The sequence below is a fragment of the Muntiacus reevesi genome, chromosome 4 (genome assembly GCF_963930625.1).
Source record: "Muntiacus reevesi chromosome 4, mMunRee1.1, whole genome shotgun sequence".
Classification (NCBI taxonomy): domain Eukaryota; kingdom Metazoa; phylum Chordata; class Mammalia; order Artiodactyla; family Cervidae; genus Muntiacus; species Muntiacus reevesi.
In genome coordinates, this window is record NC_089252.1 from 99,921,714 (window position 1) to 99,934,070 (window position 12,357).

General features: G+C 49.1%; 1 protein-coding gene across 4 annotated transcripts in view; it reads left to right on the forward strand.

Moving 5' to 3' along the window:
* Positions 1 to 9,588, forward strand: part of FHIT (fragile histidine triad diadenosine triphosphatase) — a 1,485,355-nt gene extending 1,475,767 nt beyond the window's left edge. For all 4 annotated transcript variants that reach the window (XM_065933362.1, XM_065933361.1, XM_065933363.1 and 1 more), the window contains one exon: positions 9,280 to 9,588. The gene's annotated coding sequence lies outside the window, so the exon portion shown is untranslated. The remainder of the gene's footprint in view (positions 1 to 9,279) is intronic.
* The last annotated feature ends 2,769 nt before the right edge of the window (positions 9,589 to 12,357 follow it).

Here is a 12,357-nt window from a genome sequence, read left to right on the forward strand (position 1 = left end):
CCAAGCCTAATCATAGTGGGCTGTGTAGGCCATAGCCGGTGACTTAGGATAAAATCCAGTCTCATGGCCCCAACTCTCCTCCATACTCTTGCTTCCAGCTTTCCTGCTTCCTTGCTCTTCCTAGATTATATCACACAAGCTCCCACCTCAGGGTCCTGGCATTTTTTGGCCTCCATGCCTGGGATTCTTTTCTTTCCTTCTTCCATTCAGTATTCAACTCAAATGTCCACCCACTCAGAAAGGCCTTTCTCAAGTGCTCAATCTAAAGCAGAGCCCCGTTTCCTCCCTAAACTTGCCTCATTTTTCCTCATAGCGCTCAGCGTCACCTGTCATCATATTATAGACTCATTTGTTTGTCTATATCTTCCACTAGTAAGTAAGTGTCTGAGGACAGGGCCATCGTCTTTGGCATTTAGAACAGCCCCTGGCATCTCATGGGTGCTCAGAAACACTGAGTGAATGAATGAGTGACAATAGTTCTGTAGAGTCTAGACATTTCTCTGGGCCAGGTACTAATGCTAAGTGCTTCACCTGTATCATCTTTAGTTGGTCATAACTCTGTGACATAGATGCTATCTTCCTGTTTTGTAGATGATGAACTGAGGCCCAGATGGGCAAAGTAATTTGATAAAGATAATACATCTAATAAGTCACAGGCATAACTTGAGTGCAGAGCCCAGGTACTTAAATACTATGTCAACTCTGTAGACATTCCCAGGGCTCCCCTTGCTTCCCCTGTGTTTCCAGAGCTGGGGCCCCGGGCTACTGTCTCAGAGCCGTGCTGATCACCAGGATGAGAATATGAGCTACACATGTCCTTTGACATTTTCCAGAAGCCAGATTAAGGACTGCTGCTGCTGCTGCTAAGTTGCTTCAGTCGTGTCTGACCCTGTTCGACCCCATAGACGGCAGCCCACCAGGCTCCTCCGTCTCTGGGATTCTCCAGGCAAGAACTGGAGTGGGTTGCCACTTCCTTCTCCGAGATTAAGGACAAATAAGTGTTACTACATTTACCCAATATATCGAAATATTATCATTTCACTATCTTAACAATATAAAAAATCATAATATAAAAACTATATGTGTTAAAATAAATGTGGTGTTCTATGTTTTGTTTAGAGTCAGTCTTTGAAGGCCGGTAGATATCTTACTCTTTCCCCAGCCTCCATTCAGACGAGCCCCGTCTGCCAGCGCATTACCCACGTGTGCCTGCCGGCTGCCGCCGCGGTGGACACTGCAGTGTTGAGAAGGGGCTGATCTCCGCAGTGAGGCGGGTCTGGTTCCAGCCCCACTTACTGTGTGACCCCATTCCAGCTGTAACCGGGGGCTCTGAGATCCACCCCACGGGACTTAGAGGAAGATTACAGGAGTTTCCCACACGTAGGCCTGCACACCCCAAGCACAGCAGCTGGCCAGCTGACACCCTGGACAGACGGGTCTCCCTCCCACCCAGGAAAGAGCAGACTTGGGGCCCCTTACCTCACTCCAGCTGAGCCCCCCGAGCCTCTGGCCCCGCTGTCTGCCAGGGTGGGGAGGTCTGCACTGGGAGGGACAGTGGGGGAGACAGGCCCCAAGCCGATGCCTCGTCCCTGGACCATCCCGCTGAGCTCTGGAGTAGAGCTGAGCCTTCTAGCCCTCGTGTAGCGGGCCCTGCATATGCCCTCCCCGCCTCGGGGGTCTTGTCCTGGACTAAATGGCCCTTAAATCCCCAAAGTGAGCAATTAGCTCTATCAGAGGCGCAGAAATCTTCCATCTCTCTACTGAGAAAAATCAGAGACTGTGCATCTTTGGGCTGGAAGGGACTTTAAAGAACATATAATTCAACCTGTTGTTTTACAAAGGAAGAGACCGTGGTCTGGAGAGGGGATGTAAGTTGCCCGGTAGCCACACCGACTCACAGGACCACAACTTAACCCTTTGTATTTACAGTCCGTCTGAACATACACAGAGATGGAGCCACACAGATGCCCCTGTATGGGCGGCCGACGCCTCTGCATGGGATGCGTCATCTTTGTCTTTTCACCATCTGCATGTCTACCCTCAGCACTAGACCCTCGGAGACGCAGCATAGTGGGAAACAGTCTTTATTCCCTACAACCTGCAGTGGTGTCTTCTTCAAGGGTTTTGAACTCTTGCTTTTTGGGTGCCATATACAACTTGCATGCAACTCAGTTCTTAGTGAGTAACTGAGGTAAACCATAACCTATTTGACCATCAGTTTCTCAGCAATACAACATTAAACACATCATCTCTGTTTTTGGTGAGAGGCTCTGCTTCGGGTTATAGACTTTTATCCATTAGCCTAAGGATTTCTTTCTTTTTTTTTTTTTTTTGGATCATAATCTCAGCTCACACACAAGGCAAAGGGAACAGAGTTCTATCAACGTCAGTACCTTTTAAAGGGTGGAAAGGAAAAAAATAATAATAACCCCATTAGTCTGTTAAATGTGCTGAACCCCGACAAATTCTCACTGTGACAATTCTTGAGTGTTTGTCTGTAATCCCTCAGCAAATACACCTTTTATTCAACTATGGAGTTGTAGACACTCCAGACGCAAGTGCCATTAATTAAATAACACACTCAGCAAACCCTCAGAGCCATTCATTATCCAAGGTGTCCTGCTCCATGCTCGGCTTGAAAATTCTCTTCTAACAGGAGCACACAACTAGAGCGGAGGAGAGCGCTGAAGGAAGGTGACCCTCAAAAGCATGATAAGAAGCAGTCCCTGCTAGACAGAGTAAATGAAACAGCACGCAGGCCTCCTAGCTTTGCCTCTGCCCCTCAGAGGGTTTGAAGGGAGGGAATGTGTTTCACATTGTAGGGACTTTCTTTCTCAAAATTAGTTTCTTTCATGAAAGACGGAAGTAAATATAAAGTAATCCTTTTTCATTTCGACTTGAGTCTTGGGGAAAGGTAATATCAAGCTGCAGATTTAGAGACAAATAAAGAAGCCGGTTCTTCATAAACTCTGTCAGGATGAGAAAGCCTTTTAGGGAGAGGCTTTTCAAGGCACAGATACAAGGAGGTGATGTCTGTGGACCAAAGAGGGGAGAGAAAAGCCTTACTGCCTTCAAGTGGGACATGAGAACCTGTCCAGGGAGTAGCAAGAGTTGCCTAGGGGTGGGCTCACCAAGCCTCAGGGTGGGTGTAGTCTCATTTGCCGTGACAGGATGGGATCAAAGAGGTGACAAGCCCTGCGGGGCTGCCCAGTCACACAGCCACAAGGCTGGCATCATGCTTCTTGCATATTCACTGTCCTTTGTGTTTGATTTGTCCCTTCAGAGAGCAAAGTGAGAGTGCTGAATCTGGCCACACAGCCTGGGGGTGGGCCTGACCTCGCCGCAGGGCAGACAGAGGTCTGCGCCTCCCCTCCCGGGGGCTGGCCCCATGGTGCCCAGAGCTGCTTTCTGTGCCCCCTTCGAGATGACAAACACACGGGCCTGGGAAACAGACCTCCCCCAACCCTGTTTAAAGGGAGGTTAATTAACACCCTCTAGTAGCAGGAGGCTGTTATTAATCCACAGAGGGACAATTTTGAGTGAGAAAATGTGCTGGCGAGTTGCCCTGCTCTCTAGAGTCCATCCTCACATCACTGGGTTTCCGGCCCCCGCGCTTGGGTGGAGTAACCCCTTCCTGCCTCTAGACAGAAGGACAGTTGCAGCACCTCGGTTACTCATCAGAGCTGCTCTCTGATCCTTGTCCCTTCTCCCCCAGCTTCTTCTTTACCTATATGCTGTAAGAGATTGCCACCAGCGGCTCTTGTGATCCAATTTCTCAGACCAAGTTTATTAAGGAAAAATCTGAGAAGCAGGGGTCAGGGGTGCCTGCCCTTAGAAAATTGCTCACTTTGTTTTTGGTGTGAGCGGAATGACTTTACATGCCTGTCTGCCCTGTACATAGGCCTGCTACAAACCAAGAGTTACTTTTATAACAGAGAACCGTTACAGAGGAGTTTTACGTCAGAGTCTCATGCCTTTGTTTTGTGCGCGAGTGTAGTTACTTTGTTGTTGTTGTTTTTTATTGCAAGATATTTACTTTACAATATTGTGCAGGTTTCTGCCATACATCAACATGAATCAGCCACAGGTATATATGTCCCCGCCCTCTTAAACCTCCCTCCCATTCCCACCCCATCCCACCCTCCAGGTAGTCACAGAGCAAAATTCCCACTGACATCTGTTTTACACGTGGTGAGGTATACGTTTCCATGCTACTCTCTCAATTCGTCCTGCCCTCTCCTTTCCCCACTGCATCCACAGGTCTGTTCTCTGTGTCTTCCTCTCCATTGCTGCCCTGCAGGTTCATCAGTACTATTTTTCTAGACTCACACACATGTGTTAATATACAGTATTTGTCATTGTTTTAAAACCATTTCTGTGTCAGTGTTGGGAAGGAAGGAAAACAAGTTCATGCATTCATTCTTTTGGGTAAGAGGCACTACTTTTGATGGACAATACTCGCCCTGTACATGTGGCTCTGCTGAGAAAGCGGAGGACTGCCAACCAGAGCAGAGGCTGAATATTTGCCATGGAGTCCTCCTGAAACCTGTCTGCGGTACCTCCATTGCTTTGGGGCTTTCAGAGCATTCTGTTGGGAGCACATTTTGGAACTGGCCTGAAGGCTTCATGCCCAGTAATTCCCTGCCAGAGAACTAGGCCACACTCTAGACAGTTAGATCAGAGTCTCTGAGGGTGGAGGGGAGGCCTGGCAGTGTTTAGACCTCCTCAGGGTATTCCCACAGAGTAGCACCGGTGAGGAACACTGTCCGAAAGACAGATGACAGCGGATTGCATTTTTATGGCCCCAAATGTTCCTTTCACACTCTACCCAGTTAGAACGAAATTAAAAGACTCTTGCTCCTTGGAAGAAAAGCTATGACAAACTTACATCACATATTAAAAACCAGAGACATCATCTTGCCTAAAAAGGTCCATACAGTCAAAGCCGAAATGGCAACCCACTCCAGTATTCTCACCTGGAGAATCCCATGGACAAAGGAGCCTGGCAGGCTACAGTCCATGGGATCGAAAGAGTAGGATATGACTCAGCAACTAAACCTAAGTCACCATGGTTTTCCCAGTCATCATGTAAGGATGTAAGAGTTGGGCCATAAAGAAGGCTGAGAGTCGAAGAATTGATGGTTTCAAACTGTGGTGCTGGAGAAGACTCTTGAGAGTCCCTTGGAAAGCACAGAGATCAAACTGGTCAATCCTAAAGGAAATCCACCCTGAATATTCATTGGAAGGACTGAAGCTGAAGGTTCAATACTCTGGCTACCTGATGTGAAGGGCCAACTCACTGGAAAAGACCCTGATGCTGGGAAAGACTGAAGGCAGGAGAAGGGGATGACAGAGGACGAGATGGTTGGATGGCATCACCGACTCAATGGACTTGAGTTTGAGCAAACTCCAGGTGAAGGACAGGGAAGCCTGCCTTGCTGCAGTTCATGGGGTCACAAAGAGTAGGACACAACTCGGTGACTGAGCAACGAAAAAAGACAACCAGTTAGGTCACCTGGGGGCCGCTGCATCCAGGTTCCTCTTTAGAAAGAGAGCCAGTGATCTGTTTTCTTAGCGTCAAAGCAGAAGGCCCCTCTCCCTTGGCCCTCTAGGATGCAGGAGGAATGGGGTCAAGAGGGAGGAGCCTCCTTTACTGACAACAGTAAGAAGAGCTTGCCTTGAACACATGCACACACAGGTTGGATCTGTTTAAAACAAAGGATTCTGCCGTGTGTGTGTGTGTGTGTGTGTGTGTGTGTGTGTGTGTGTGTGAAGAGAGACTTTAAGGAGCCTGGTGACGCCCGCATATTAAGGGGAACTGGGCGTGATTCGTTCAGACCCCAGCTGGGATCCCTTGACCCCCTGTACCCACTCAGTCATGACATCAAACTGCAGATGGATTCTAGAGACTCTTCTGAAGCTTTCAAGGAGAGATGGGTGAAGAGCCCACAGCAGGTCTTACTCAAAACTTAGGTGAGGGCTTCCCTGGTGGCTCAGTGGTAAGGAATCCGCCTGCCAATGCAGGAGACTTGGCTTCGATCCCTTATCTGGGAAGATCTCACACGCCGCGGAGCAACTAAGCCCCGGCACCCGGCTGCTGGGCCTGTGTTCCAAGGCCTCTGCTTCACAGCAAGAGAGGCCCGCACGCCACAAGCAGGGAAATGCCCTTGCAGCAACGAAGACCCAGCAAAACCAGAGATAAATAAATAAATGAATATAAATGTATTTAAAATTTCTCCATCAGACTGGTTTACTTTCCTTCCTAATTCAAAGGTCCCCTCCCCAAAGATCCACCATCCAGGGCCACGGGCCCCCCTTCTGCCTTCACCCTGCTCTGCAAAACCAAGCCCTGCTGTGACCTTGGTGATGCCACCGCGTCCTCCTCGTGGGGGTGGGGACAGTCTCAGCTCATCCGCCCTGTGCTTCTCAGGAAGCAGAAATGTCTGAAAGGCACGTGTTCAGTGGGGAGATCAATCACACCTCAGACGTTCTGGGCTCCTGCTCCCGAACTCCAGAAGCCCCCGTTTTCTGGACTGCTCACCTGGCCCCCGGTGACCTGCTGTCTTGCCTCCCCCGGGGTGAGGTGGTTCCCCAAAGGATCTGGGAGCACTTTGAGGATCTCATTATTCACCTGTGCACACCCTGCCTAGAACCTCCCTCCCGCTTCTGTATACACATTTGTTGATACGCCCAGGTAAACGCTGAAAACACCACCGTCTACAGGTGCGATCCAAAGGGAAGTGGAAACACCAACGGCGCTGATACGCGAGGTCCGACCAGAGGATGGCGCGGGGGTGGGTGTGTCGCCCGCAGGCCCCCTGCTGGACAATGAGGCTGACTCGCCCCGTGTATCTGAGCGCTGACTTCCGCTTGCTTTGACGTTTCCTGGGTCCCTGCCGCCGGGTGACCCTGCCTGGGAGCTCAGTCCGGGGCACGAGCGGTCCCTCTCATTCCCCCCGTCACCCCACCACGCACGTGTCCTGTCGCCAGGAAAGGACACGCCCCACGTCTCAAACTTCAGCCTGTTCACTCGCTGTCTCTGGCATGAGAAGTGGTCTCTGTGCCCCACGAGCTTCCAGACGAGTAGGAGACCAGGAGCTGCTGAAGACAGAGCCTCAAGCGGTCAGGCAGATGGTGTGAACGCCGCGCTGTGAGCAGGATACGATGCAGGAGGCATCGGAAGTGGACCGACGGGAAGCCTGCTCGGGAACCACACGGGCATCCAGGGAGAGGCAGAAATCACAGGGCTGGTGCCAGGAAAGGTGGGCGAAGGAAATAACACTGGGCTGCGGTGTTCAAGAGACCAAAAATAAAAAAATAAAACCGAGGGAAACTTCTCCTAGGACATAAATCTGCCCTGGACAGGCGAGGCGGAGGAAGAGAAAGGGTACATCCATTTCCAGGCCTGCACAGTGCCTCTAAGTCAATAATTGTTCAAGGACCAGGGTGATGATGAATGATTGGGAGATGACCCATGTGTCCCGGCTAGATAGGGACGATCCCAGTGTCAGAAAACAGGGAGACAGGCCCCCTTCTGCGGGGTCGGGAAGGGTGCAAATGGATGGGTAGCTGCCTCTCTCACAGACGTGGGACCTGGGGAGGCAGTGAGTGTGCCCTGAGCTAAAACATAAAGGCTGAAGCGGAAGTGAGTGGGCTGCTATGTTCTGGATCCCAGAAGGGAGCGGATGTAATTCCAAAGGAATGCCCGGCCTGCCCTTTGCTCTCTGCCCCTCTTACGAACTTGCAGAAAATGTACAGTGCTGGACCCACTGACAACGCACTCCATGAGCCAGAGACTGAAGCAGGCGCCGGCGTGTCCTCTCCGGTGGGTCAAATGGGCCTGAACTGAGCATATCCTTGATGTTCACGTTGAAGTCAGCGGGCAGCCGGGCCTTTGCGCCCTGGCCCCCCAGTTCTGCCTACAGTGTTGCACTCAAAGCCATAAATAGCAAACAGGAAACGAAAAGCTATGTAAAGCTTCACTTAGGTCTCTGGAAAATCCCAAAGGGAAAGTCTCTTTGTACGTCTCAAAAATGTTTCTCAAAATCTCTTCATCTATCACATCTGTGGTAGCTGCCCCAACATTTCCTAAGAGCCTTTTCTTTCAACCTCCCTCAAACTATGGAACCTAGGCTGTAAAATTCTCCTTTTTCTTCCCTTCTTATTTAAATTTCTGTTTCCTGGAATGGTCTGCCCTTTCCAATGTCCTTCAAGCAAGCAGTCCCAGCTAGTCTGACTCCTGACCACACCCATGTTCAGTTCAGTTCAGTTTAGTCACTCAGTCGTGTCCGACTCTTTGCAACCCCATGGACTGCAGCAGGCCAAGCCTCCCTGTCCATCACCAACTCCCAGTTTCCTCAAACTCATGTCCATTGAGTCAGTGATGCCATCCAACCATCTTATCCTCTGTCGTCCCCTTCTTCTCCTGCCCTCAGTCCCTCCCAGCATCAGGGTCTTTTCCAATGAGTCAGCTCTCCGCATTAGGTGGCCCAAGTATTGGAGTTTCAGCTTGAACGTCAGTCCTTCCATGTAACACCCATGTTACTAATCACATTAACCAAGGCCCAGAAGCCAAGACTCCAAGAAGTTCTTCTCCGGGGTGAAGAGGGTGTCAGAGCTGTGAAATGCATTTCTGTGACCTAGGAATAAGATGAGAGGGCTTCCTCCAACTTTCCTCCTTTGGAAGTATTACTCATTTGCATTAGGCCCAGCCTAAATCCTTCAGGCAACTCACCTTGCAGCAAAGCTGATTCCACACACTACAGATATACAAGCTCAAGAATTCCCCCGTCCGGGGGCAGGTGCCTCGGACTCACATGGAGAACTTGTTAACAAGCACAGATTCTTGGCCTTCACTCCGCACCTGCTAATTCAGAATGTGGAGGACAGACTGGGGAAATTGTTTTTAACAAGCTTCCTGGGTACTTGTGATAAAGGCTCCGCTTGGGAGTCTATTCTTACCTAATTCAAGGTCTGAATTTAGTTCATTTGCTCTGTAAGATGCGTGTCCAGAAAACAAGAAACTATGCAGCTGACCCCTGGGGCCTGGGCTGTAGACAGAAAGCCCAGAGCAGGTGGGGATCCAGGGAGCGCGGCATCAGCAGGACTGGAATCCGCCCACACCCCGTCACACACCTGCGTCTGTGTGGCTTCAAGTAGCATGTTAATGGCCATCTGAGAGATCAGCAGTGAGCAAACTTACATTGTGTTTATCGCCGTGATTTTAAAAATGCTATTCGTTCTCACTAAATGTCTGGTTTTATGTCCTGTCATTTCCAGGCACGGAAGGAACGGGAACAAATCCCCAGGCATAAGGAAACGGGCCTCGTGCGTTAGGGCCCTGCGGCCTTGGAAATGCAGCTAAGCAAACTTTATTACATCCTACAATTCGACAGCCTTTTGCAAAGCATTTTATTATGCTTGTGGAAACCACCGGGGTTATGTTTCAATCACCGTGACTGACAGGCTGCCCTCAAAACCACGGCACCCACTTGCCCTTCCACACTTCCTCAGCTACGCACTTAGAATAGAACTTTTCTAACTTGTCCCTTGGCCTGGATGGGAAATAAAAATGCTAGTTAAAATATTTATCTTGTGTGTTGGCTAACTTAAAAATCTGACATCTGGGAACCTCACAAATGAGCATGTTGATCATTCAGACCCGCTATGCTTCCTGTAAACCAAAGGTCTGTTAAGGCTGAGAGAAGATTTAGACAGTTTCCGCGGAGGTAAGTAAGGTAATAGAAGGAGGAATGTACACCCTTCCCTCGGTTATATTCTCTTCTCACCTTGGGTGCAGAGAGAGAGCTGACAAGCCACCTTCTGCCTAAGGTGGCAAAATCAGCTTCAGGAAACTGGTTGATATGGTACGTGCGGATCGGACACCTTGGTCTGGACACTGTAGTGGCAGGAACATAAGGAAAAGAATGGGAAGGTTCTCAATGTTGGTGTAGGAAGCACGCCCCTTGCCCATGACAGTCAATTTCTTTAAGGAAAGATGACAGAAGCAGGCCCTTTCTTTCCTCTGGCAGATTAATAAAACGGGGGATTAGAGTTTATAGAGGAAAATAAAACATACCAGTAGCACTGCTCCAAGGAACCAAAGGCAGGATTTTTCTTCTTCACAAAAAGCCTCCTTGAGCATCTCTTGGCTTATGGACTGCTCTCTGACCGCGACACCATCCCCAACATGGAGTGTGTTTCCTGTGACTGCTGTGACAAATCCACCCCAAGCCAGGCGGCTTAGAACAACAGAAGTGTGTCCCGGCCCAGTTGTGGAGGCCAGACGTCCACAGTCCTGCCAGGCTGGGCTCCCGCCGGAGGCTCTGGGAGTCTGTCTCCAGAGGTTCTGCTGGCAGCCTCGGAGCTCCTGGGCCTCACTCTCGGCTCACCTCTCTCTCCACACCCCCTGCTATTCTCTGTCTGCCTGTCTTATAAGGACACTTGATATTGGATTCAGGGCCCACTGGGATAATCCAGAGTGATGCCCTGAAGATCTTAACATCCTTACCTCCATTGCATCTGCAAAGCCTCCTTTTCAAAATGAGGTGACATGTACAGATTCCAGGGGTGTGACATGGACATAGCTTTTAGGGGTCTACCATTCAACCCACTGCTTTGTTTCTGACACAGCATAAGCTCGCAGACTGGGCATGACAGAACCGCATCTTGTTTCCAATCTCCTTGTATGTCCTCACCGAAGCCTGAATTATTCATTGCTGGCAGTGACTTCTTGAGACCTGGAAGCCTTCCGGTTCCCAAGCCTAGCTGAGAGTAGAAAGCTTTGCGGTCTGAACAGGATGTGTTTAGAAGATAAAGTGCCGGCAAGGGAAGATGGCCAATCCTGGTCATCTCCCTCAGCTCTGGGCTTGCCACTTTGTGGTCCAAAGCATAGCCCTAAAATATACCAATTAATTTTATCCCTAGCAGGTCAAACATGGATTCCATCTCGGTTTCAACAGCAATTGTCCCCAGAAGCCCTGGTCCCTGCCTTCTGGGTTAATTCCACATTTTACTTGCTGGCTTTTGGGCAAAGAAGTGAACAGACACTTAGTCACTGAAGCAACAGACAGCTGTTTTGCTTTCGCTGTTGCAGTTAAAACCCGACGAGAGCCTCGTTTCTGCCTGTGCTCCCAGGCATCTCCTCACTGCCGTGTCTTCCTGTAGCCCTGCCGTGGTTGGGGGGCTGTGGAGACTGACGGTGAGGGGGGGCAGCCCTGAAGGGCCCCGAGCCCACACTTAGCTGGGAAGCACGATGACCCAGCAGGGACTGTTCAGGGTGACTTTATAAGAGATGTTTCAAGAACTTACAAAGCCTACTGATACTAGTAGGGGAAGACCATCTATTACTTCATTTGCTAAGGCAGGTCTGGTCTGCATGGAGATACTACAAAAGGCGATGGAAAATAATGCCGAGCTCAGAACAGTGTCCCTGGGAGGAATTCCTTGTTCTCTGTGACTTCTCCTTGGGCACAAATACCCACGAGGTTGTTGCTGTTTTGAGCTGGAGAATTGCTAATTTTATGGCAAGCAGTGGATAACTGTATGTGTGTGTGTTGGGGGTGGGGGGGGTTCCATTGTCAGTGCTATGCTTGTCATGAAAAATAGCACAGCAGTGACTGTTAAAAGCATTAAAGGAAGGTGCGTCTTCTGATGAGCTTTGAGTACTCACTTTTTTTTTTTTTTTTTTTTTTTTTTTTTTTTTTTCTTGTTATTTATTTCTTGTAAGATTAATACAATTTTTGAATTGATTCCAAGTTGTGAATTGCTTTAAGTTTTTTTTTTTTTTTTTTTTTTAGATTCTAATTTTATTTTATTTTTTTTTTTTTAATATTATTTTATTAGTTGGAGGCCAATCACTTTACAACATTTCAGTGGGTTTTGTCATACATTGACATGGATCAGCCATATAGTTACATGTATTCCCCATCCCGATGGCAGGTGGACAGTGAAGATGAGGAATGGGCTTAGCGCTTGAAAAGTGAGTACTCCCCCCTGGGGAGTACTCACTTTTCAAGCGCTAAGCCCATTCCTCATCTTCACTGTCCACCTGCCATCAGGATGCAAAATGCAGAAGAGAACGATACTCTATTTTTGGCAAGGAGCCTGAAAGGACCTTTCCCCATTGAGTGTCTTTACCACAGCTGATCTCAGATTACAGGATAATACTTCTCAGACCCCAACAATTCTTTCAGATGTCTCATGGAACATAAACTTCTCCCATGCATTCTTCTCTGTGTCCTAGCTTGAAAATGACCTACTTTGCCAGTGGTCAATATTTGTTGAGTATATTTGCACAACTTGCTGGTGAAAGGAGGAAGCTAACTTTTGGTGTGTATTTATTGTAGATACATTTGC